This window comes from Anabrus simplex, chromosome 2 (assembly GCF_040414725.1).
Source record: "Anabrus simplex isolate iqAnaSimp1 chromosome 2, ASM4041472v1, whole genome shotgun sequence".
Classification (NCBI taxonomy): domain Eukaryota; kingdom Metazoa; phylum Arthropoda; class Insecta; order Orthoptera; family Tettigoniidae; genus Anabrus; species Anabrus simplex.
This window is the reverse complement of record NC_090266.1, coordinates 1043584863-1043610372: the sequence shown is the minus strand read 5'-3', so window position 1 is coordinate 1043610372 and position 25510 is coordinate 1043584863.

Sequence of the window (25510 nt, the reverse complement as noted above, 5' to 3'; positions counted from 1 at the left end):
ACTGTCGTAGGCCTTCTCGATGTCCATAAAAACTATCACTAAGTTCTTAACATAGCCTATTCCCAGTGCTTCTCCGTTATCATTCTGATGGCAAATATCAGGTTTGTAGTGCTTCAGTTGTTCCTGAACCTGCGTTGCTCCTCCTCCAATAACGGTTCAACTATATTCCTAATTCATTTTCAAATGATCTCCAAAAGTTTGATTTAGAAAGTTGAGTGATGCCCCTATAATTTCTGCATTTCTTCCCGTCTTCCTTTTTATACAGGGCAGTAGCGGCGATTGTGGGGGAAGGGGGCAGTTGCCCCCTCACTTTGTGGATAAAAGATTACATTTTTATTCCATTTTAGCCAGCTGAAACTAGGAATTATAGAAATTATTTTTAAACAAAGCAATTTGTACAAGCCCTGTTGTCTTATCGGCTAATTTTTCCCTCATCTTATTTAATTATTAACAAAATGTTTAGAGGAAATACGCACAGAATGTCGTTCGTCCCGGATAACCGATTTGTATACCGCCACAGCAAGTAGTGGACACTGCATGTGCTATGAGGAAGGGTAGCAAGGGTATATTCTTTGCCAAGGTCATGGGCACTGAGGTATGGTTCACCCGCTTACCGCGTGCATTCTTCAGTCTGGCAGTCTCTTTAGTAGCTGTTAGTTTCTTAGTGTGTAGTCAAATACTAAATGATTTTAACTGTATAATCACACCGTACTTTATTTAATTGTACTCAATGCGTAATATTGTTCCTTTGGTGAAAGTTTTATTGTATGATATAGTATTGAATCGACCACCTCTATGGTGTAGTGGTTAGTGTGATTAGCTGCCACGGTTCACGCAGACAGTTCTCATCCTAATTCCTCCAATGGCTAAATCTACCCAAGTCATCTCCTCATTTACGAGCCTAACCAAAATTATGTTGTGTGCAATAGAACTCCTGATTAACAGTCCTTCCCATTTTAACACCTGTTAAGAACATTTTCTAATCTATCTCTTCCTCATTATCTCCACTTACCTCTGCCAGTTCTACTTTCTTTCTTGCATAAGCCTCATTGATATTGATGGATCCGCATTGAATTCCATTTTATTTGCCAAGTAGTTTCCAAGGTAAATACCCAGAAAACAAAAGCAATGAATATCAACGTGAAGAGTTTACATATCTTGGCAGTATGGTTACTCAGGATGGAGGAGCAGCTGCTGATGTCAAAATGAGAATCCACAAAGCAAATGTGGCATTCATACAACTCTATCCGATATGGAGGGCCAGAGAAATCTCAATGAAAACCAAACTTCGCATTTTTCGAACAAATGTAAAAACAGTACTGTTACATGGTTGTGAAACCGGGAAAGTTACCTCAGAGATCACTCATTAACTACATGTATTTATAAATAGATGCTAAAGGAGAATTAAGGCATTTTTGGCCAAAAGTATTTTCAAAGGAAGATCTCTGGAAACAAACAGAAGAGCCCATTGGCATACAAATAAAGCGGAGGAAATTGAAATGGATCGGTCACACACTGCAGAAGCAGCAGGATGCAGTGGAGAGAAAGGCTCTGTTTTGGAACCCCAAGGATAACGGAAGAGAGGTAGACCCAGAAATTCATGGAGAGACAGTGTGATGGAGGAGGCAAAACAAGAAGGGAAGACCTTTGGAGAACTGAAAACCCTAGCTCAAAATAGGATACTTTGGCGCTTCATTGTCAAAGCCCTATGCTCTCCAAAAGAGTAAAAGGATATAACTAAGTACGTAAGTTTAAAAGGGGTCCCTCCCCTGTCAAATAGAAGTGGGACTGAGTTACTCCCATAGGTTCAAGGCTTGTTTAAAATATTCTGAGCTTGGTACATTCTGTGAAGCAGGATGCTGCCTTACTTACACATAATCACAGTGAGAATCTCTCCTATAGGGTAGAGACCACCGGTTGATCGTATAGTTCTAGCTGCCAGAACAACAGGAGGGTCCTAGCTTGGAACATGTCGAAAATGTCCACCCCAATTCCATAGCAATGGGTATCCCAACTCTGAAGACGATTAACTTTGCCACTCAGCCGTTGCCCATGGTTCACACACTAGGATATGTCTACAGTAACTCACCATAAACCACACATTTGGACTTAACAGTTGATGGTTATTCAAACATTTGTGTAATGTAATACTGTTATGTAACAAAATGTGTGACATTATGTTAGCTGGCGACATTACCTTGAGAGCTGCACAAACCATGGATCTTAATGTCATGGTCCATTCTCCATCAATACTTCAGATCACAGTCTGCATGGTTGCTAGACAACATAGCATCTTTATTGAAAAGTATTTATTACCATTTGATTTTTCCCAGAGGGAAATGCAAAAACTTTTTTAAATATTCATTATTTTCCATTACCGAGACATAGTTTGCAGAAAATGTGCAATTCTTTACTCCTTTCTACACTCTTGTTTGATCACAGGAAATGTAGTTTCATAGAAGTTATTAACTGCACAAGAGTTGTTGTTCAAGAGTACCTATGTGGAAAAACTATTCTGAAGTTTAGTTTGGGAGCCATTCTCAGCAAACAACCACTTTCTTTGGGTACACGCTTCTGATATCTGAGAACTTGGCAGCTGTTAATTTGTCATGGTAATAAAATGATGGAAACATTAAAGCTTTTTGCAGAGTCTGTTTGATTAAGCTCAGCTGATTATGATAATTTTTAAAATATACAGACTGTCAAAAATGAAAGTTTTGAAATTGTTTGAGAGATGACACTCATAACTTGCAGATATTGACAAGTCCTTAAACATTACATGGTTCACTCTGTTATTGTCTGCTATTATCACACAAATTTTAAGCCCTCATGTTACAACAGGCTTCACTTGCGTAGGATGTTAGGTCCTTACCTGTGATATTTACAGGAGTAAGGTATAAAGTTTGCTTCTGTCTGTTAGGTCATCAGCTCAGAGGCTGGTTGGATCCTCAATTAGGACCACCAAAGGTTATGCAGTTATATGGAAATTGCAAAAAATAATGGCAGAGTCCAAATGAGGCATACTAGGCAAGATGAGGAGTGAGATAGTTTGCCATTGCTTTCCTCACTGGACCAGAAGGTGCTACTGTAGCACGACTGATCCTATGAGCAACACCTTTCATAATACTCAAACACTAGTTGTGCTCCAAATGTCATTACTCAGCACAACCCATACCCCAGCAGCTTCCATATTGTCACAGCCATGGATGAGATTGGGACTTCAGTAGAAGCTGCACTTTGCTCTAGCCTGTGCCAAGAGACAGATACAAAAAAAAGTGAAATAAATAAAGAGGCACTAAAGATGCCACAACAGTTTTTGCTGCTGCTGATAATTTAAGCAAACCCATTGAGCACACCTCCAGTGTAGACTGTACTCTCCTGTACATACACAAACTTCCCATTAATTAAGCCACATATTTTTCATTGAATGTGGTACCATTAATGGTGGACTTTAAATAAGGTAAGTTTTCGCTGGGATTGCCAACAGCCATATTCAGTGGGAAGTATAAGTGCTGAAATTTTCTGAAAATTATTTTGCTTTTGAACTTTGATAACTATTGACTCAAAAATTATAAAAAATGCATACAGCATCATGAGAACTGAATAATTTCTACCATGTTCTAACAGACAGAACTAAGTCTCGCTCTTCAAAAATATTTTGTGAGTGTTACCACAAACATACCAGTACAGTTTGTGGATCCGTAACATCAACTGGAAAACTACAAATTAATCGATACTTTCCTTTTTTAAAATGTAACATACAAGGGTGAATTTTTTATGCCTAGTGCAGCTTTGTTTGATTTTTTTTTTTTACAAGTTCCTTTTCGCTGCACCGACATAGATAGGTCTTACAGCGATGATGGGACGGGAGAGGATTAGGAATGGGAAGGAAGCGGCTGTGGCCTTAATTAAGGTACAGCCCCAGTGTTTGCCTGGTATGAAAATGGGAAACCACGGAAAACCATCTTCAGGGCTGCCGACAGTGGGGTTCGAACCCAATATCTCCTGAATACCGGCCGCACTTAAGCGACAGCAAGTATCAAGCTTGGTGTTTAGATTACTCTGAGACTTTCCAAAAAAGAGAGAATGTTTATTCAAGTTTCTGTATGATGAGCTGAAGAATCTTGGCTACTATATCATTTGTAGGTTTGCAAAACTGATGTATTATGAAGGCTGAAAACAGCATGGATTAAGGAGGAGATATTTCAGTTATGCACTTTGTGAAAGACTTGCCAGAAAAAGAAGCCCTTTTTTCTTCTGAAAAGTGTACAGGAACACTATATCACCAGTTGCAAACATCTTGTGGGGGAGGGGGGAGGAATCTACTTCTGCATATTTTCTAATACATACCTGTTTTTACAACCTAAGGAGAAAAGTTCACATCACTGCTGTGTAGATATGGTGAAGGTTGCAAAGGTTCTTCCCATTGATATATCGACTTATATTCTTCACAATAATAATATTTCCATTTCCATTTATTTAGGAACAACGTCCTGTATTTACAATCTGCCACTATGGACAAGGTAAAACATATCAAATTTCTGTACAGAACTATTAATTGAAGAAAACTCTAAATTATAAAGGTACAGTATAATTAGTGTGGCATTCCAGAGCTGTAGCTGTAGAGGTGGTGTCTCAGGATTTTGATGGAGCCTCTGAGGACGAGGGTCGCAATTTCAGGGATGAGCTTCATTGGAAGTTCGAAGCGCTTCCATATGGCGACGAAATGACGAGGTACGGTACCGCGAACGCGACCATTACTGTATTTCTATTTCCTGAAGGTGGTATTTAGATTTGTAGTAAGGGATAGTGGATTTGTATTTGTTAATCTTTTCAAGATTAACCTCCTCTGGCTGACCGCTATGATGCTCGAATCTGACAGTTGGATCTAATATGAATCCTTGAGAGCTGCTGTCTTTAAAGGCTATGATGTCAATTCTCCGCGAACTACTGTTTATGGCCAGTCCGTGTATCACCTCATGTACATTGAATCCCTTCTTTCTGAGTTCTTCGGCAATGAGGGATCTGATCTGGTGGTGCTGCATGTTTATTAGGAGCTCCCTGCGTGTGCAGAATCCCAGGACATAACCAAGAGTTTCTTTCTCTCTGTGGCAATGCCAACAGAGGTTGTTGTCCAGGGACCTGCCTGGCACCGAACGCACCGCACAAACATTAGCAGTCATCTTTATAGCCTCTCTCCACTCGTTACAATACAGTCCGGTATGATCTCGCACCCAAGAGTTTGCTGGTGTGTACTCTTTGTACAGTTGTACTCAGAGTCCTTTTTGCGGCAGTGAACACCAGGAGGTGAATTCCCGTTCTCGTAGCTCTTGCCAAATCTTCTTAGTATCGTACAAGCCGTTCTTGGCGCTTATTTTCTGGATATCAGCGTTTGTTAGTTTTAGGCGTTCTACGCATTCCTGACTCTCCGCATGAGAATCCCTTGAAGCGACGCGGAGTGGGTGTTTAGTCTTAAGCAAGATGTTACAGGCATTAATACATTAAAGGTAAATTTCCCACGAGGTTTTAAAAAGAGCGAGTCCTTTGTATTTCTTTTCGGTGTACAGCATGCCATCTGGAGTATCCGTCGGTAACTGCAATATCTCCTTTGTTGCACTTTTAATCATTTTATTGCTATCGGATAAGAATTTCTGTGCGATTTTCTTGAAACTGCATGTCAGGAAAGGGTACATCAGGGTGGGACAGATTGAGGAATTCAGTACTATGAGTTTTTGGTCTTCCTTAAGCAGTGGCGACGATGTTAGAATTTGGAGCTTATTGTGAAGGTTTTTCATTACAGCAGTCTCGTCGAACACTGGAGTATCCCTGAAGGTAATTCCAAGATAACGAATTTGTTCGCGCCGTCTCCAATTAAGTCAATCTTACAGTCTTCCTCCATGGATAGTATTATCCTTCAAGATGAATGGAAGATATTTAAGTTTGAGAAAGTTAAGGCAAATTAAAAATCTGTAAGTTAAAAGAACCAGAAACCTCATATCAATCTAAAACTTCCATGTGGGAAAAGGAAATATCCTGAAGTAAGAAATACAATTAAGATATGTTTCACTCTATCCTGTAGGAGTGCAGATGTAGAGAGCTTTCTCTCAGAAGAGCCAAGATTTGATCAATGACAAAGCATCGCCCATGTCACCAGGAATATTAAATACAAGAACAAATATTCAGGACGCTTTTAAAAATTACTGCAGTAAAACAAACCACAATTGATCTGGTCACAACGAAGCAACTGACAGTGACAAGATCTGCTCACTCTTGCTACACTGCTCATCCAGAAAGGACAGAATGAGCACCAAATGAACTTGATGGAGAGGAAGAAAAGTGCATCAAAATTGGAAAAGTAAATAAGAAATGCAACTTAAATATTGAAGAATTTGAAGATTTCAAGAAACTTAAGAAATAAAAGTGAAGAAATGGCAACTAGTGAAAAGCTTTTTGAAGAAGTAAAATTGAAGTTAAAGAAAGCTGTGTAATAAATGGTCTTGGCAATATAAAGGTTGCTCAGGGAATGAATTTCATGGAATGATAACTTTAAAACAAGAGAAAGCTTGTATATAAAGAAGTAGAATGCATGCAGAAGAACTTAGATGGATGTCTTATCTTATAACAAACATTTTCCAGAAAAAATAGCAATTTAATGGTTCATAGTAAACCTTTTTAGTTATTGATCTAATATTCAGATTATAGTACTTTTTTATTGTATTATGGTAGTATTCTGATAAAAATTAGAAATTAAGGGCAAATGACAGACTGCTGTAAGAGGTGATGTAAAGATTGTTTTGTGAAGAAGATATGCAATGTGTTTCTTTTTGTTTTATTTTAGAAAAAATTAGTATATCAATACTGAGGGGCAGCCTTGAGTTTTGTACAGATTATTCACTCACTTCCAGACACAGGTCCAACAGTAAGCTGCTGATAAGTTTTTCCTTCCTCTGCCAAGTATGACTGCTGTTGTTTATGAAGTGACTTAAAGTGTTCTGTCTCCTGAATTTCCTCCATCATGACTTTGATACTGTTCCTTGTATGATTCTTTCAACAAATGTAAACATCACTTATACTTTTCTTAACTAGAATACCTATTCTAAAATACTTAGGTATTCATAATAGGATATATTGCAGTTGATTTCGATGAGAAAGACTTTGGTAGGGGAAGATGGTACAGTACTGTACTCCTGCACCCTGAAGATAATCTCTTGCTCTTAACAGACAGTGGTACAGCCCACGAGTCTATTGTAAAAGGTCCAATCACATTAAATTTTCAAATGTAATATTAAGTAGATCTCACAAAAAAAAGCTTTACCTCTTTTCCAACTTGCAATCTTCTGCCCTATGAAAGGTCAACTATAAAGCAAGTAAGTTAAAAATAATTATACCCACCAAGTTATGCACCACCTCCATCATAACGTCTAGTGATCCTTCAGAACAATACTTCTGAGGATTTCAATTCAGGAAGAAATAAATAGTAGTTTGTATATGCCTAAATGCGTTTATTCATGATTAAATAAAGGACCTCAAATCTGTATCACATGTTCCTTTTTTTCTTTCTTTTCTTTTTGTGTGTGTGTAGTCCATATAGGATTAATTATCAATGTTACAAACAAGAATTTTACAGTGATGCTCATAATTTCCTACATTTTGCATTAAAATCCTGAAAACAGTGATTGCTTAATTCTGTGTATTATTTACCTACATACTGACTATATATTTCAAAACATTCTAAACCCTTTTCTATACAACAGGCCACAAACACATATCTCATCTAACACTGATATCACAACATTTGGGGCTGATAACCTAGATGTTAGGGCCCTTTAAACAAGCATCATCATCATCATATCACAACAATCCAAACTACTCATTCCTAACTGAAATAACAACTGCTTTTGATCTGAAACACTCAAAGCACAATGTTCATAGCCACTTTAAATCAAATGTTTCATGATGCCTTAGGTACACTCACTGACATAGCTACTAGGTGTGCAAGACCACCCCTATTTAATTCACAAAAATCTAAATATTGTTGCATTATTGTTCACAGAATTTTATAAACATTTCCTTGTTTTTCCTTCCCATTTACTTTGGTCTGAATATTCTTTCTCCATGCTCTGTCAACATGCCATGAGCAAAATAATCTCATGGTTGCAGGTCCCATGACTGCATTCCAAGCATTGTAGAAGGCTTCTGCCAAATCGGACATGAAGACCTTTGGGGATACACAACCAACCTCATTCTTAATGTAGGTGAAAAATAGAGACAATATTTTCTGGTCACTTCTATTGGAAATCAAAAATGCACAAGGAAAGTCTCTCTCAAGTCATCCAGAACTAAAAGCGTTATTAACTCAAACCCGTAGCTATTAAGCCCATGTGTTCCATCAGTGCATATACAGTCACTACCATATTTCTTTAATATTTCACTCTGAGCACTGTTCATAATAATTAAAATAAAGTCATCACTTCTGAGGTTTGGATGCTTTTCACTGGTAGTCCCCTGATGTTTATAGAATAATACACAAGGGCCTGTCACCTGAATTAACTTCATTGACCCAGGCCTCAACACTTGTACCATCCTCCTGATGTCTGACAGATTTAGAGCTCAAGTTAAAACTACGCTCAATATTATACAAATCCTGTTTTGTGATTAAATGAATTCTTTCAAGCTTTGAGTCTGTCACAGATTCGCGAATTTTGTCCAGAATAGCTTGAAAGGGAATCTGGTTGGCAATATCTGTTGCTAATGTTTTCTTCTCTACATCTGTGAGGGCAAGATGGCTTAGATAATTTTGATGACCTCTGTGAGTGGGAACATATTTTACTTCACACATTCCATTTTCGTGTTCAATTAGTCGAATACTTGCTGGACAGATCTCATCAACTTTGTTGCTTCCCTGAAGCTTCAAGTGCCTGATGCCTTTACTTTCAGACACAAAAAAGCCTGATCGATGACACACATAGTAATGTCTCTTCGTGTTATCTGTTGCAGTGTAAGAAACCCTTTTCTTTACATACTGTGAACATGTTTTGCTTTCAATTTGCTGTTTCCACTCTAGGAAGCTTGAGAAAGAAGGACATTTTTTATCCTCTGTCTCAGGTCCTCCAATTAAGTTTGTGTGGCACTGACGCTCGTGCCGTTTTAAATTATAACTGTGCGTGAACTGTTTATCACAAAATTTACACTGGTGCGGAAGAGATGTCTCGCCCTTTAAACAAGGCGCAATTTCGTCTAGTTTCTCTGGATGGGCCTTAGAAACATGTTTCCAAAATTTTTTTTATTATACTCATAGCTTTTACCACATTCAGAACACGAGTATTTCTTAACGTTGCTCATTATAACGCTATGTAAGTAGGCCTACCTAAACTGAAGAAAAACTAAATAAACACGCGGCACGTAACTAAATAGACACTATAGCTGGGCACACCAAACGAAATACATTAATCCCACAGGTACAGTAACGAACACTATGCACAAGTAGATATTCGAAAATATACGCACGTAATTTTCTTCTCAAACCACTCGTACAATAAATACACTTTCCTGCTTTAAACACGAAATCGTCACTGCCCGGTTCTCTTCGTATGTATTCGTAGTGTACCTCATAAACATTACTATAGTTCGTTCGTTCGTTCAGCAGATCTCCTACAGTTCGTTCTTTTGCATTGTCAACTCAACGCCAGTGCGCCGTTCGGAAATCTTCGGCGTGTTCCGTAAGGGTTCGGCCGTGGTATCGAGGTGGAGCCCGAGTACGTCCCGTCAGGGGCTAACGTCGAGTGCGTAGACCTAGCAACACAGTTGGAAGGGTGTCTGTCCACTTTATAGAGTTGTGGGCTTTGACAGCAGTGTGTATTGTTCGATGCAGACGTTCAACTTTACCATTGCTCTGCGGATGATAGGGTGTCGTACGTTTAAGCTTCACACCACACAATTCGGAAAGATTCTTAAAGAGCTGACTTTCAGACTGTCGGCCTTGGTCAGTAACTAGTTTTGCTGGGACTCCAAACCGCGTCACCCAATGATCATAAAATGATTTTGCTACCGTCTCTGCTGTTATATTTTGCAATGGTATTGCTTCCATCCAGTTGGTGAAGCGATCTATACATGTGAGGCAGTAGATATAGCCATCAGAAGGTGAAAGGGGGCCAACAATGTCTATGTGAACAGTGCTGAACATCTCATCAGGTTCTTAAAAATGGCTGACTGGCGATTTGGTATGTCTTGTTATTTTGCTTTTTTGACATCCCATGCAAGCTTGCGTCCATTTTGTGACGTCATTCTTGATACCAGGCCAGATAAACTTGGAAGTCATCAGCCTAACAGTAGTCTTTTTCCCCGGATGCGCCATGTTGTGGATCTGAAGAAAGAATTGTTTGCGAAATTCTTTTGGAATGTATGGCCTTATGTTGTTTGTGGAGGTATCAAACCACAGTAACTTTCCAGAAGGCAGTGGGTAGCTCTTGAACATGAGCGACTGACTTTCCTCTTGAAGTTGTTTAAGTTCACTGTCTTGACGTTGGCTTTCAGCGATTGTGTCGTAATCGATGACAGTCATAGATTCAATCCGTGACAGGTTATCCGCAACGATATTGTCCTTGCCACTAATGTGTTGGATGATTGTTGTAAACTGGGAGATATACTGAAGATGTCGCAGCTGCCGTGGAGATGCCTTCTCATTTTTCTGATTAAATGCAAAAGTGAGTGGTTTGTGGTCCGTATATATTATGAAGTCTCTTCCTTCAAGAAAATGTTTGAACTGCTTGACAGAGAGGTAGATTCCTAACAGTTCACGGTCATAGGTGCTATACGCTCTCTGTGTATCGCTTAACTTCTTCGAAAAGAATCCGATAGGTTTCCATCCTTTCTCTTCATACTGTTGCAGGACACTTCCTACTGCAAAGTCACTTGCATCTACTGCCAGGGCCAGCTGGTATGTTGGGTCTGGAAATGTAAGCAGTGCTGCATTTGCCAAGTCCTGCTTACATTTTTCAAATTTTGTGATAGCTTCTGGTGTCCAGTTAATGTGTCGCTTATATCTCTTTTTAGCACCTTTGAGATAAGCATGCAAAAGAGACTGCGTTTCTGCTGCATCCTTGAGGTAACGTCTGTAGAAATTAACGGTACCTAAGAATACACGAAGGTCATGAACTGTCTGTGGTAGTTTGTAGTCAACAATCGCTTTCACTTTATCTGGTAAGGGTCTGGAGCCTTCCGTGGTGATTAAGTGTCCCAAGAATTCCACTTGCTCTACACCAAGTACAGACTTTGAGACATTGATTCGGAGGCCAAATTCATGTAGCTTCTCAAACACAATCTTAAGATGCTCACGATGTTCCTCTACTGATTCTGAAGCAATTAAGCAGTCATCAAGATATGGAAAAATAAAGTCTAAGCCTCTAAATACCTCATTAATGAAACGTTGGAAGGTGCTTGGTGCATTACGGAGTCCAAACGGCATCACATTAAATTCATATAAGCCAAATGGAGTGATAATAGCGGTTTTAGATTTGTCTTCCCCTGCTACAGGGATTTGGAAATATGCCTTGAAGAGGTCTAGCTTGCTAAATATTTTCTTACCACTCAAAATATGTTGAAAATCTTCAATCCGAGTAATTGGATATCGGTCCCGGATAGTTTGTGCGTTCAGTCGTCTGTAATCACCGCATGCTCGAAAAGTTCCATCCTTTTTGAGGACCAGTTGGAGAGGACTAGCCCATTGCGACTTTGATGGTCGAATATTTCCACTGTTTTGCATAAACTGGAATTCCTGTTTAGCAATGTGTAGCTTCCGAGGATCCAGCTGTCTGGGCTTGCAATAAACTGGTTGGCCTTCAGTTGGGATGAGGTGTTGAATGTCGTGTTTGATTTGAATAGGTAGTAAATTAGGTTTCGTTAAATCTGGGTAACTGGATAAGAGATCGGCAAACTTTTGTACATTTGACATTGTGCTAACAACATTATCAGCTGTGATGGCTGTTACTTCACCCATGGCAGAGAGTTTAGTCTCGCCTTCAATTAACTGCTTTTTATTTAGGTCAATTAGTAAGTTGAACTTCTTCAGAAAATCAGCACCTAATATGCCCTTGCCAATTTTAGCTACTATGAAAGGCCACTGAAATTGTCGACGGAGTCCCAAATCAATATTCAGTGTTCTAAGTCCATAAGTTGGGATTTCTGTGCCATTAGCTGAACAGTTTAAAATCTGGGTCACAATTTCTGTTACTGGAAGTGACAGGGATTATTGAAACATCGGCTCCACTATCCACTAGGAAGTGCAAACCCGTGTTTTTGTTACGTACAAATAAACGGGGTTTACAGCAATCCTTAATACTTTCAGTAGTGGAGCTTGCTGTCAACTCTACTACTGTTTGGTGTTTTCCGAAATTTTCCACGAGCATGGAGGCTTGCATTTGTCGGGGAAGCACTTATTACCAAATCTGAAGTGGTAGTAACAGTACTTTCCGTTTGGATCGTACTTCTTTTTGCTTCGGTTTCGGCTCGAACTTCGACTGCGGGGCCTAAAAGTGCGCATTGAAGCTATCTGTTGCTCTAGGGCGGCTATCTGTGCAGAGAGTTTCGTGATAGCGTCGTTACTTACGGACGCATCAGTATCGCTATTTTCCACACTGTAAAGTTTACTGCAGGGATTCATTTCAATGATTTTGTCGGCCATAATTGCGATTTTTTCCAAGTTTTCGTCCGATACGATTAAAACATGTTTGATAGAGTCCGGTAATTTCTCAAGCCACAAGGTACGAAGCACTTTTTCGGAAATATTCACGCCTGATAAGGACTGCATTTTCCTTAAAAGCTGACTAGGTATCAGATCGCCTAATTCTAGGCCTGTTACCAACCGTTTTATTTGTTTATCTTCGCTTTCCTTGAAGGTATTTAGAAGGCGTTCTTTAACCGCGGAATATTTATTCAGTTCCGAACTTTTGAAAATGTCACAAATGTTTTCGAGATATTTAGGTTCGAGCTGAGACACGAGGTAGTTAAATTTAGTGTCCTCTTGGGTAATTCTTGAGATAGAAAACTGAGCTTCCACTTGAAAGAACCATATTTCAGGTTTTCCTATCCAGAAAGGAGGGATCTTGATGCTTACCTTGTTAGCTTCACCCACCATGTGTCCTGAATGGGATTCGTTTGCCGATGGCGTACCCGTTGTTTTGTTTTCATCCATTGTTCTTCACGCTTACACTACACTTATGCACTTCGCGATGTTTATTGCGCACTTCCGTCACTGAATCACGTCGGGGTCACCAATTATGTAGTGAAGTATACAACACACTGAATCTGCTTTAACTACACTTTATTTTACACCACAATTATCACTACACAAATGTACAAAAACAGCTCACTCCATCTTTACTTTTTTCTGTCGCTTTTCTTTCGGCAAAGACGAGTTATCTACGGTTTTTAGTTCGCTCAAAGTCCACTAGGGGCGGCCTACAGAAGTATTCAGTTAGCAGTATCTAAAGATTGTCGGTTACAATGATAATGTCCAGATAGGGGAGGTGACTAATACTAAAGAAGCATTCAAAATTACCTGTCTGTCTGTTAGGTCATCAGCCCAGAGTCTGGTTGGATCCTCAAATAGCACCACCAAAGGTTATGCGGTTATAAAGAAACCCCAAAAACCAATGACAGCACCAAAATGAGGCATACTAGGCAAGATGAGGAGTGAGGTAGTTTGCCATTGCTTTCCTCACTGGGTCAGAAAGTACTATTGCAGCACGACTGACCCTATGAGCAACACCTTTAATAACACTCAGATGCAATAGTCGTGCTCTGAATGTCATTACTCAGCACTACCCATACCCCAGCAACTTCCATATTGCCACAGCCATGGATGTTGACTGGGACTTCGGTGGAAGCTACACTTTACTCTGGCCTGTACCAAGATATGGATGCAAAAGTACTGTATCCATCAAGAAATGGCAACAGGCAACAAAATTACTTATGATAACGATGTTTACAATAAGAAACAAAATTTGAAAATTTGAAAAGCTACTGAAATTGATACGATTTCGTGGGATATCCTAAATAAAATGGGTTGGGATATAATACCATATCTGAAGTACCATAAAATGGGGTTACTTTGAACACTTTCAAACTTTATTGTGCTACCCCTCAAATATTCTTAATTATTTTAAATGGATCAGTGCAGCCAGGTAGGGTGATTAGGGACCTCAATTGGATGTGCATGTCAAAATTGATCATATGTACATTTATTATATATAATAAAAATAAAAGGCAGTGTTCAAAGTTACCCTGCAATTCGGGTAACTGTGAACAAACATTATTTTTTATTGCAGTTCAAAGTTAAACTCCGTGAGGGTAGCTTTGGTCATCAAGATTGTTTTAAATGGAATTGGTGATTGAATAATATTGCATTAAGGTGAAATACCATGCAAATATGGCTAAATTAAGCTGAAATTTTAAAATAAAGGTAGTAAAGTATTTTACAAGCATTTTCACAAATCAACAGAACGGAACACAGTCAAATGAAATATTTGGGGTCATTACTGTCTATAGATGTGTTTTCTGGTACACTGCAATTTCCTTCTTGCTGAAAAGTAAAAAAACCACTCTTATTAATATCTGGAGCACTCAAAAACTTTACAATGTCTTCCTTACTGGCCATTCCTTCATCTTGTACATAAGGCCAATACAATTTTAAATCAGCTTTATGATTGTGACGAAGAAAAGCTAAATTATAAATTACTCCACCGTTATCATTACTGATGTTTAGAATTTTCCCAGCATAGTGCTTCACGGTTTTTCTTGCATGGAAACGAACCAAACAGAAATCTGAGAGGATATAGGGAGATTGTCAAACACTGACATTCGAAAAGGCGACGAAATCGGAATATGAGATGTACCCTGTTTATGTGTTCTGGTTAAGCATAAATGACAATAAAAACTGTGTACATAAATGTGTAATTACGACGGAAATCCTTAAAACCAAAAGGGACCTACGATATAAACACCTTCATTATGATCGTATTTTTGCAAGTATAACATCTCCGTGAGTAACACTTACTGTTTAATGTTAATTATTTATTATAATGTAAGAGAAAAGTAAGTTTTTCCAATTACCGCATCACATTGGGGTTAATAGCTGAAAGGTAACCTTTGAAAGTTTTCCGTAAGGAAGTGTAGCCTAATTTTCAATATAAATGCAACTGACATCTACAATAAACACTTCATAACTTTCACAAACAACTTTAAAATATTGTATTTACCATGCCTGGTGTACTTTTGACTGAAATAGGCCTACTTCAAACCAATGCCCAAGCACAAGACACAAAGAGTAACACATAGCATACAGGACCATTATGGAAAGAAAAGAACACAAGAATCATACGTAAGTGAACCATACACCACCAACAGATGGCAACAAAAATGGACTCTCGAGAGTAAACGATAAACAGGTACCATAACAAGAAATATTCACTTATCATAAGCTGTAAAAATTCACAATACCGTAGGGTCAACTGCATACCAATTGGCACTGGTTTTAGTACCTATTTATGCCTACGAAGCAGGGATCTGTTATAATATGCTGCGTCAACATAAAAATACTACTACTACTACTACTACTACTACTACTACCACTAATAATAATAATAATAATAATAATAATAATAATAATAATAATAATAATAATAATAATAATAATAATAATAATAATAATAATAATAATAATAATAATAAAGGGATACATAAAATGCTACGCAGGTAAAATTTAATTCCACTGCCACCTACTTAATTAAGCTTAGTTTAAAGCCCAACATAAACAAATGCACATGCCACATTTGAAGTAGGTCTAAAAATAGGAGGCAATATCTGAAGAAAAGAAAATATCCTTCAGCATTGTTCCTAAAGTACAGAAACAAGACATGCCTATATAAAAGTAATTTAGGAATTAATTTCTATACAAATCAACCTGACTCATAGACAGAATGATTAGAGAGAATATGCCTAAAGTAGAACACTAATACAAATCAGTGAAACTAGCCTACCATACCAGCATCCTCTGACATAAGCAACCTGAATCTATATGAATTTTCCAGTCACAGGAAGCATAGAAATCCTCATATAGGCCTGCACTCTGTAGCACGTTTATATAGCAAATGCAACAATTATATTATAAAGAAGCCTACCTTACATTACTGGTTTTTGAATAGAACGGTCTTTGGTGAAAGCTTCGTACCCTCACACTATGAAGTTTATCTGTTTCAAGCCGTGCTTCATGGTGGAACCTCACTTTAAAATATTCCATCAAAACTGCCCGCTTAAGTTGATGAATGTGGTTGTCAAGGGGCGGAGAATCAAATGCATGCTCCTGAAGTTCATCAAACATGTCTCTCTTAGCATGGTTCATTGCTGCCATTTCAGGTACATTTAAAGGATACTTCATCCTTGTCATTTTGTGCTGGAATTGTCGCATCATCTTTCCATCTTCACTGCAAAGGTAAACCACATCTAATGATGGGATAGAAAGGCCACCACTGTTTCTCTCTTCAGGAGTGCTGAATGCTGAATTTGGGACTGCTGTTTGGAGAACCGCCTTGCAAACATCACATTTAACTGCTTTATGTAATCTTTTCACAGCCAAGCTGCTATATATTCCACAACATCCTCAACATACAATGTCAAGTTGGCTGGGTGTGGAATGTAGTCATGATCATGACTAACAAAAAGTACATCAGTACTGTTGGCAGGCAGATTAAAATGATCACCAATTATTTGAGTGCCGTCTTTACAATTCACAATTAGAGTAGGCTCAGCTGCAGAGCAATTGGAACTGCTTGTAGTACCTATCTGTATATGGAGCAAAACTGCCTACCTGTGGGGTTATTGTTATGACCACCATGATTCCTAATGGCACAAAAGAGTACTTCCAGGTGATCCTGACTAAGTTTGTAAGTGATCAGAAAATGATACTGCTTGTTGTTTTAAGGGGCCTAACATTGAAGGTCATCGGCCTGATCAGAAAATGCATCTTCAGCTGTGGCATGTTCAAAATTGAGTCATACACTCCTAAGACAGACTTTAGACACACAATCAAACCTATGAAACTAGTTTTCCTAGAGCACTTCGCTATTTGCTTTACGTCGCACCGACACAGATAGGTCTTATGGCGACGATGGGATAGGAAAGGCCTAGGAAGTGGAAGGAAGCGGTATTGGCCTTAATTAAGGTACAACCCCGGCATTTGCCCGGTGTGTAAATGGGAAACCACGGAAAACCATCTTCAGGGCTGCCGACAGTGGGGCTCGAACCCACTTTCTCCCGATTACTGGACACTGCCCGCACTTAAGCGACTGCAGCTATCGAGCTCGGTCTAGAGCACTTCACTAGACAAACACCACCACCCGTCTCTTCCGGTGACTATATATATATTCAAATAGCCTCCTGAATATAGGCCCTCGTACTGTGGATATTGTCTGCTTTTAATGGTTTCTGCCATCCGATTGAGCAAAGATTACGGCTGTTCAAGATATCAAATATATTGTTCATGAGCCTAACAAATTTTACAGTCTCCTCACACCCTTGAAACTGAGGAAGATTTAAATCTCTGTCATAATATGTCAATGCACTTGCAACACATTCACTGAATGTTTGCGTGGCGAGTTTTAATTTCCTGGATTGCTTCTCCCAGCGAATGTGCCTTTTGGTAAGTTTTGTTCCTGGATGAAGACCCTCGATTCTCTGAAGTTTCATTAGCTGTTCTAAGTACCTCCAATCTACGACATCATCACCCCTAGCAAAAGTTCCCTCAGCTCCTATAGTATTCCTCACTAATTTTTTAGCATGGCAAGCATCTAGAAGAATAATACTTTAGAATCATTTGAGGGATTTTCAAACAATATCACCATATTATTTTCATCAAAAGAAGCTCCCAGACAACGGGCCATGGATAAATTAGAAGCAGCACCGTCAAAAGTAAGTGACACTACAATTACATTTAGGTCATTCAAAAATGCAAGGCACTCAATCACTAGGTTTGCTCCATCCGAGCCACTTAAACCTTTAATCTAAAAATAACCCACTGGAATTTTTCAGTGTCCATTTAGTGAGACCACCATAAACATTAAGCCCCCTTGGCTTCGGGTAAATCCTGATCCTCGATTTCATTACCACAAATCACATAACCAAGAAATTGTTTTCCATCAAATTCAATGTGCTTCCGTATGCACACACTAGGGGCTTTTCATTGATAGCCATCTCCTTCTCTTTCGAAACGAGAGAATTTGCGGCCTCTGAACTGAATCATGGCTTAAAATCCACTGACATACTACTTCCGCAGTGTACTTGGATGGAGCAAACCATGAGGAAATACATCCCTCAAGTAGTTGTATGCACGACCTGAATAGAAATTCAATATAAGTGCAAAGCAGCGTAGTTCAGGAGGGTACTCTGCTCTTGTATCACCATCCTTTGTTCACATCAGAAGTTGGGCAGCAGCAGGAGAAAGACATTTCTGGAACAATGGAAGTTAAAAGGTACATTATGCTTTTGCACAAGTCAATTTATGGTATTACATTATTCTTGAAATATTTGTTTAACAGAGATTGTGAGACAATACGAAGAAATTACAGATTTCTAAAGGCTTCTGTCTGTCTGTCTGTCTCTCTGTCTGTCTGTCTGTCTGTCTGTCTGTCTGTCTGTCTGTCTGTCTGTCTGTCTGTCTGTCTGTCTGTCTGTCTGTCTGTCTGTCTGTCTGTCTGTCTGTCTGTCTGTCTGTCTGTCTGTCTGTCTGTCTGTTAGATTATCAACCCAGAGACTGGTTGGACCCTGAAATAGCACCACCAAAGCTATGCGGTTATAGGGAAACCGAAATAAATAAGCTGTTGTTTTCTTACCTCAAACGTGCAAACAGCATCTTCGGTTATAATTTTCTCCTTTAGATAGTTTACTAAGGCTTTCCTATTCTGCAACTGATTAATAGCTCGCCGATACTTCTGTCCTTCCAATTTTGGCTTCTTATGGGATTTATAAATAACTTCCCTGGCAACCTACATGATGGTGATTTTACCATTTCTTCAGTGTAATCACCAATATAAGATTTTATGAACACCTTTGTTTTAAGAAGAGACTCATTCTCCCCTTCCTGAGGAGCACTGAAAAAAATATGAAAATGATAAGGGTCAACAACAAAAATGTCTTACATATTTGTCATATAAGAGTAACCTAATACCGGTATGCTGCAATAGGTATTGCAGCTGAACAGTATGTTAAATGTCTTAAACACAGATAATTCCCATAAGGATGACAGGTCAAATTCCTTTATAAACCTATGGAAAATAATTAAAAATAAGAAAATCTGCTCACAAACAACTTGTTGATGCAGCAGGATCCACTTGAAGTTTCCTCTTCACAGGAGGTTTTTTCCTCTTCTCAGCTGGTAAAAGCTGGGGTAGAAAACTTTAAAAAGTTGATACTGCATTTGGCTTCAGTTTAACTCCCACACCAAATGTTTATTTTCAGAACATTCCGGTGAAAAATGCTTAGAGCATAATCTTGAATGATTTCCAGGCACGAAATTCTCTCTTCTTAAAGCAACTACCCATTGCTTTTTTTCTTGTCTCATCAGCAGGAAAACTGAAATCAATTAAAGCACAATATTCACAAATTGCTCTAACCGGGAAACTGGAAGTGTAACCAATAAAATAAGTTACATGTAAATGTACGTATTCTACAGACACCTGACAACAATTGTATGAAACCCCTTATATCATCATTATAGTATGTGACTGTCTAAGGAACCAGAGATATTTAGGTAAATATTTACATACCCGTGAAAGGAAATGCCAGATCCTTTTTTGAATGTCTCCTTGCATCCATACGCTACGCAATGGGGCACCATCGCTACATTAACATTAGCTAAAAGTCACTACTACGTACGCTGATCACTATTCTCGCCTAAAACACAATGTTCAAAACTCTCGCGCTACCCGCCAGTCAGCTGATTGAGATCTTTGCTTCAAGAATGTGACGTCATCAGCCATCTATAGATAGATGATCGAAGATAGCAACCTTCAGTATAAACAGTTGATAACAAACCAGAGAGTATATACTGGAGAAAACTTACGGCTATGCGAACAAATCCAAGCCGAATAATTTTAAAACTACCCTAATGGCGAAAAAAATAGAACCGACAGGCGTAGGGATCCAACCGGCTGTAAGTTGGACCAACAGAGTAGCGTCTATGAGGTCCAAACTACGGCCGCTTGGATTCATCGCTGCACACCTTTTAAGAAGCTGTCTAGAGCGTCGCATCAATTCAGCCGTGGTACAACTCCTCACAGTAGCACATACGAGTCCAACACTCGGCCGGCTGGATTCCTCGCTGCACACCTTGTATGCAAAGAGAATGCTTGTAGGGAGCGGTAAGGAGTCTCGATTTCAGAAATAGCCGTGTGTGCACTAAAGGTGTGTTTTGTGCCATCTGTCAGCATTCAACTAAACTATTGGAATGGCGGTAATATCCGCCGATTTTAATTTATATCGCGTACTACTTCCTTGTGATTTTGGATTTTTACCGCGTTACTACTTCCTAGTGAATTTGGATTTTTACCGCGTTTGTCTGAAGGTCAAAGACAGAACGGGAGAGTGAGGAATTTATCTGGACGTCAACTGCGACTAGTGAAATGTCCAAGTGTCGCTAGAGATCTTTGAACAGATTAAGAACTTCCAAAGTGAATGCATGTATATAAATCGGTAAAACTTCCGGTACCCTCTGGGCGAAACTTACGTTAGAGATCGAACATGCCGCGGACGCCACCTTTAAATCAATATAATATATTATTCAAGTATGCTATATGTAGCATATACTAATTTCTTTATTTACTTCAACAGATTCTAAACGTTTTTAACACCGCAGATGGATCTTTCATGGATATTTCCTCCCTGTCAACATCATTAGGAATTATCACTGAACTGTAGGTAATACTGGAACGCTGACTGTATGGGAGCGAAGTGCGGCTTCAGGCGCGACTAGCTGTACGGCATGGAGGCATGACTGACGTATACGTACATGCGACGAGGCACAGGTATCTTAGCGAATTTTAAACATTTAGGCGGAATGTCTCTTGCAAATTTCACCTCATTTGTGGTGAAATATATCTTTCTGAAGATTAATAGCAATTTGAAACCGAAAATGGTTAGGAATATTGGGGAACATGGAAATATATTCTAGGCCTGATTATTCTCAAACATTTTTCTTTAAGAGATCACAATACAGTCAATACGTATATCTACACTAAAAAGTACCAAACCTCTGGCGCAACAGCCTTGAAGAGCCAGGGCCTACCAAGCGGCCGCTGCTCAGTCCTAAGACCTGCAGATCATGAGGTGTCGTGGGGTCAGCATGACGAATCCTGTCGGCCGTTATTCTTGGCTTTAGAGACCGATACCTGCACTAAAAAGGCAATAAAATAGACACCACACAAACGAAACATATGCATACAAAATTATAGCCTAGTGATTTTAGATGGGAAATATCTGCGAATGATGGTCAATTGAAAATACATTGTAATCAGTTTTGAACCAAATTTATTATCAGGACAAAGGCAGCATACGTATGCGTGTATATATTCATACACAATACACAACTTCATATTGGGATATAGGCTACACTTAATAAACAAAATAATCACTATTGATCTGCATTTAGTGCACCCGCCCAGGTGGCAGATTTCCTATCAGTTTTTCTTTAGTCTTTTCTCAAATGATTCCAAAGAAGTTGAAAATATATCGAACATCTCCCATTTTTAGAGCCCAATCTATCCTTCTCAAAGCTATAACCTATTTTTTAAATATTTCCGGACGTTTCTACGGAAATCTACAATTGTTGTTTGTTTGTCCAACCCTTGTCCCGTTTCGCTAGGGGTCGGGTATGAGGTGAGATGAATCTGTCGTGGCGGGTTTTTATGACCGGATGCCCTTCCTGACGTCAACCTCACCAGAGGACTTAATGAGATGAAATGAATGACGTGATATATGCTAGTAGGGAGAGGGTGAAACCCGGTACCAGCACATAGCCTACTCCTGTCGAATAGCACCAAGGTGTCTGCTCAAGGTTTAACGTTTCAATCCGACGGACGAATCACCATCAACAGCGTCCTATGCCCTCACTCCATATGAGCACTGCGCAGAGGTTTGGAATTTAATCCAGGCTTTTGGCACGCAATCTAGTGATTCGAAATTGTATACCACCACCTCCCCTACCCTGCCGGCCAACATTCTGATGGTGAAATTTTTTTCGACCAACGGGACTCAAACCGGCTAACCTCGGTGTCAGACCGTTTAGACTTCAGCGCCTTAACGATCATGGCCACCAGGTGGGCACCCACGAATTTTAAATTTAAGTTATAAATTCTATAACAATATCATTCTGACTATAACCTATAAAACGTACGACATTTAATATGCCAGAATATCATGTAAGATATCTCCATAAGCATAGAAAATGACAAGAGCCAAACCGGAGGAAAATAGTAATTATCGTTTTAAAATACCATATTTATAGCTTTGCAGTGAGATAGTGCTTAGACTGCTTACTTGTAGAAACGAAGCTTTTGTGAGTTCACATCTGTTTTCTTCTGCTACCTGTTAGTGTAAACATAACACATAACACTTCCAGGCTCTTTACCTCGTCAAGTTTGCCGTACACGAGGGGGCGTGACTAGCCACGGAACAGGAAGCAATTTTCTGGGAGAGCTACCACTGCAGTCAGCATTCCAGTGTTACCTATAGTTCAATGGGAATTATGTATCTACCTAACCTCAAATTTTATTGACAACACCTTTCATAATAATTACAAATAATAAATACGTTCAGCAAGTAGCCTATATAATCAGTACTATCGATGAACATGAGCGTGCGAGTTCGGTAAAATATATATGGTAATAATAAGGCAGACTAGGAAATAACATGGAAAGCTTAATCTATCTGCAATGTCACCGTTATTTTTTAATAGGGTCATTATATTTATCGTATTCTTACAGTTGGACTGGATAACATAATACACATATGTTTTTTTTTGCCGGCTATTGCAGCCATTCGATTAGTTCAGGCGAATGCCGGCAGATGGCACAAACAAACCACACCTTCAGCGCTCACACTGCTATTTTTGATATCAAGACCCCTTACAAACATTCTCTTTGCTTACAAGTTGTGCAACGAGGAATCCAGCTGGCCGAGTGTTGGACTCGTATATTCTACTACCCGTAGACGTTATCACCCGCAGACGCTATTGCGCCCTACTATCGTTATCTACGCGATACCTATACCTATATTAAATACTCAATTTTGGAGGCGCGGAATTTGATGGTACGGATGGGATCTCTCCTTTGACACTGGACAAATAATTGATTGGCAATTGAACACACCTATATTTCAATAGTTTATCTTTACGAAGCTGAAGTTTGAGTGGCCTTCGGGAGAGCTCAGAGATTCTTGTGGTCGCCGTACCCGGTCTCGAAACTTCTTCTTCTTCTTCTCCTTGATATTTAATTGGGCTCGGTATTTAACTAACACCCAGTTCCAATACTTTGTGAATGAAAAACTTCACAACACTCATAACCACTTATTTATGATGAATAATAAACACTTTATCTCACAGATTTTAAAGCTGGTAAAACTGTAAACTTCTTGGTTATTAGCATGTAGGGATCGTACCTTCGTATGTGGAAGTAATGCAACTACTCAGAATGTACTTTTATTCCTAGTTGTTTTACGTCGCACTGACACAGATAGGTCTTACGGCGACGATGGGACAGGAAAGGGCCAGGAGTGGGAAGGAAGCGGCCGTGGCCTTAATTAATGTACAGCCCCAGCATTTGCCTGGTGTGGAAATGGGAAACCACGGAAAACCATTTTCAGGGCTGTCGACAGTGGGGTTCGAACCTACTATCTCCCGAATACTGGATACTGGCCGCACTTAAGCGACTGCAGCTATCGAGCTCGGTAGAAAGTACTTTAACACAATGATCACTAGTAGGAGTGAAAATCTACATCGTGAGGGTATAAGGGGAATAGACTTTGGAATAAGCATGGGGACACAAGGTACTATATCTTCACGCCGAACTAATCCATCTTGGCGTCTTGCTACTATGACATACTGGACCGGGTCTACAATTGGGAAGGACATAGAATATAACTCAACTACTAAAGCAACTAGTATTGAGGATGGGATAACACAAATTATAGATGTAGATATTGCTCAATATGTATGTGAAAAGTACCAAGAACGTGTGTTACTACGAACGACGTGTAACCCTAAACCATACCTACTGAATTTCGATTTTTCTAACAAAAGAACAACACACTATAATACAGGTGACAGAGTCGACAAATGACAGTAGCAGTGCGAACAAGGGTCTCAGTACCTGGTGGAGTTGTATATCAAACAAAACCGAAACAAATCTTAAATAGGCATAGTCGGCAGTGTGAAGTAAGACTTTTTTTAAATGACACAACTATTAATGAAAACGCTAACCGGATGGAATTTCTTATAGTATGATTTTCATATGATCTAAAAATCTGTTTAATATATATATATTACCTCCGGTGTCGGGTTGTAAACAAGACAATCAACACTTGGTGGAAGCGGTAGCCGTAGATGTATTAGACTTGTAAGTAAGCGGGTTCGAGCCTAAATATATAACGGACACTGTAGAATGAGGTGATTTGCATCCACCTCATTTGAACCACACTGACACAACGGTTGGTTGACAATGTTGAAACGATATTTATACAAGGGCGTATGCGCATAGTTGAAACGTAGCCTAATAATATTTATTATATGATGTCGTGTGTATGTTGTTCGTTGATACCAGTGTTGGATTGGCAGAGGGGGTTGGATTCTGTGATAGAATTTCCCCTTTATACTTGCAGTTTCTTTCCAGAACTGTTGCCATATTGATTTTTTATGTTTCTTTCGTATTGGAATTACATCAGTTACTGGAGTCATAAATGTCATTGGAGGGGTGTTGAGCAGTGATGCTTCTTTGGCAGCTTTATCCGCTTTTTCATTACCGGGAATATTTTTATGCGCCGGAATCCATATAATCATAATCTGTATACCATCATTATGTAAGTCATATAGTAGCTGCTTAACATTATAAACATACCAGTTAAGCGTGAATTTAGAGGACTGGATCGATTGTAACGCTGATAGTGAATCTGTGAAGATATTGGCATTTGGAATTGATTCGTTTTTTTATATACATTAGTGTTTGTCTTATCGCTATACGTTCTGCTGTGAATATAGAGAAATACGGGTGAAGTTTAAATAGTTCAATGTGTTGTATTCTTTCATAATAAAACGCTGCGCCTACTCCGTAGGAATTCTTAGATCCATCGGTACCGAGCTCGATAGCTGCAGTCGCTTAAGTGCGGTTAGTATCCAGTATTTGGGAGATAGTAGGTTCGAACCCCACTGTCAGCAGCCCTGAAGAGGGTTTTCCGTGGTTTCCCGTTTTCAAAC